Source organism: Durio zibethinus, chromosome 22 (genome assembly GCF_047325235.1).
Source record: "Durio zibethinus cultivar Kanyao isolate XHJ-2024 chromosome 22, ASM4732523v1, whole genome shotgun sequence".
Taxonomy (NCBI): domain Eukaryota; kingdom Viridiplantae; phylum Streptophyta; class Magnoliopsida; order Malvales; family Malvaceae; genus Durio; species Durio zibethinus.
Genome location: NC_143183.1, coordinates 1,973,946 through 1,976,201, shown reverse-complemented (window position 1 = coordinate 1,976,201; position 2,256 = coordinate 1,973,946). Strand labels below are relative to the sequence as shown.

Here is a 2,256-nt window from a genome sequence, read left to right as displayed (position 1 = left end):
TTCATATCTTAATATAACCATAATTAAAATACACAATTTAAAATCAAATATTATGAACAGATTATATTAAGTACTATACAAGAATTTTTTTGTCTCATGGTATTGGTATACGACCACTTTTTTTATAACTCTTCCAATTTCAACATAAAAAAGTCTTTAGACAATTTAAGAGAAAGGAAAAATGCCATTGGGATCAATAATTGGCTTTACTTTGTCGCTCTTTAAAGAAAGTTTCATGCAACATCATTTGAAGTGACTATAAACTTGAATGCTAATACTGATAATACTGAACCCTCTGCCCTCTCAAACAAAACTGAAAAAAATCCTACTCAATAAACAATAAATAAAATATCACAAATTCTAAAGCTCACCACAAAAAAAACAAAAAAAACAAAAAAAAAAGGCAGTTAAACATAGACCCACTCCTCATATCTCAAAGCCCACAAAACTCATAAGTTAGGTAAGCTATTAACTTTCTTAAACCTTAGGGATACTTTTAATATATAAAGTATAGATTTTTAGTATTGGACATGATTTGATATTAAGACTGAGAAATTAACAAGAATTATACCCTTAACGGCAAGGAAGATAAGCATGATTGAAAGAATGAAGGAGACTCAACAGATGACTGATTTCGCAGCTAAACACAGCGTAAAACCAGCCATTGAATTTATACCTATAGATTATATGAACACTGCCTTCTCGAAGCGGATGCCAAATACCATTTTGACCACATAAATTATTAATAAATAATCTCCCAAGGAAATGGTAAATGTTAGGAGTGTTCTTGTTGCCAGATTTTGCTCTGATATTCAGGTAACTATTTGAGAGTTTTCGAAGTCTGGTCATCGAAAGATAAGATGTTACTGCACTTGGCTGTGTTCTCTATTCCACATCATGAAGAGTTGAGAAGGGTTTGGGCGAGGCAATTTATAAAAGAGAAGTTGAGAACATTTACAAAGCATACCTTTCTCGGCCTTTTGGCTAAGATCAAGTGTAGTATCTGTTCTTATCAGTTTAATATCTGATACGTGGGTCATTGATCCACATGATATTAAATTAATTTTTTGAGGGCGAAGGTACATCACAGAAGCTTGCTGCTGGGGTTTTCGAGCGTCGCCTATGCGTTGCACTACTGCATGGGCCAGGCGCACCCTACCAATTCTAGTTGAAATAGATTCGACCTTCTTTGTGTTTAACAAAAGAATTTCTGTTGAAAGCTTGTCAGATCAAAGTGGTTGTGAAGAATAGAGGATTCTTTTCAAACAATTTGATGGTTTCTGTATTTAAATCAGGAGGCATGCTACAAAATATTCAGAGCTGTTAGACAAAGAGACACGGAACCAAAAATACAACAGAAAATAGAACTGAAACAGAATGTTGAAAACACCCAATATGGGCACAAAGTTTGATTCTAGTAATGCAGTCTTAGATAAGAGGAAAAATAATCGAATAATCGTTCTCTGATGAAAATAAAATAACTGCCCTTTTTTGTGTTTTGTGCATACCAGGTATGCAACATATAATCAAATATAAAAATCCCTTGGAGGATTTATGAATTTGTAATAGATTTACAGAGTAAGAGGTTGTTGTTGAGAAATCTAAAACTGGAAAAGAATTTTAGAATTCTTATAGAAATGGGTAATTAGAGTCTAAAGAGAATTATGAACTAAAAATATCCATTAAGCATAGTCTAAAAAAAAAAAGTTTTCGAATATTATTCCTCTCACATTAGAAACTTCGCTCACTTCCTCAAACACTTGAAACTTGAGACTGAGGCGCATTCGCAACAATACAATACATCTATGACTAGAGAATTAGGAAGAATAGATCTAGCAATACAATCACCAAACTATTAACACTTCCAATACCCATACCATCAACTCAAAGGCTCTGACAAGACGTCACCACTTAAAAAACAAGCGAGATTTGAGTCCATTTTCTTCGCTTTCTATTCCTATTTTTTAGCTACGATTAAAAGTTTTACTGCCTTTTTCTAAGTTGGATTTAGTTTCATTTGAGTCAGTATATCAATTCATTGGATTTAGTTTCATTTGAGTCAGTATATCAATTCATTGTGTTGGAAACACTAGCTTCTCTTGTTTGCTCTCATGAATACTAACTCAACGCTCTGTATGTGCCCAGTTCCTGTAAAGTGTCCACTTGATTTGATCAAACATTGATTGACTGAACAATGTTGTTTAGGACCAATCTTGGTCTCAAAGGTACTTATAAGAAATAGAAAAACCCTGCAAA

General features: G+C 33.2%; 1 non-coding gene across 1 annotated transcript; it reads left to right on the top strand.

The window, feature by feature from the left end:
* The first annotated feature begins 963 nt into the window (after nucleotides 1–963).
* On the top strand, nucleotides 964–1,159 carry LOC149512447 (U2 spliceosomal RNA). Its single transcript, XR_016332206.1, has one exon. It is a non-coding gene; the product is annotated as a U2 spliceosomal RNA (small nuclear RNA).
* Nucleotides 1,160–2,256: the final 1,097 nt, after the last annotated feature.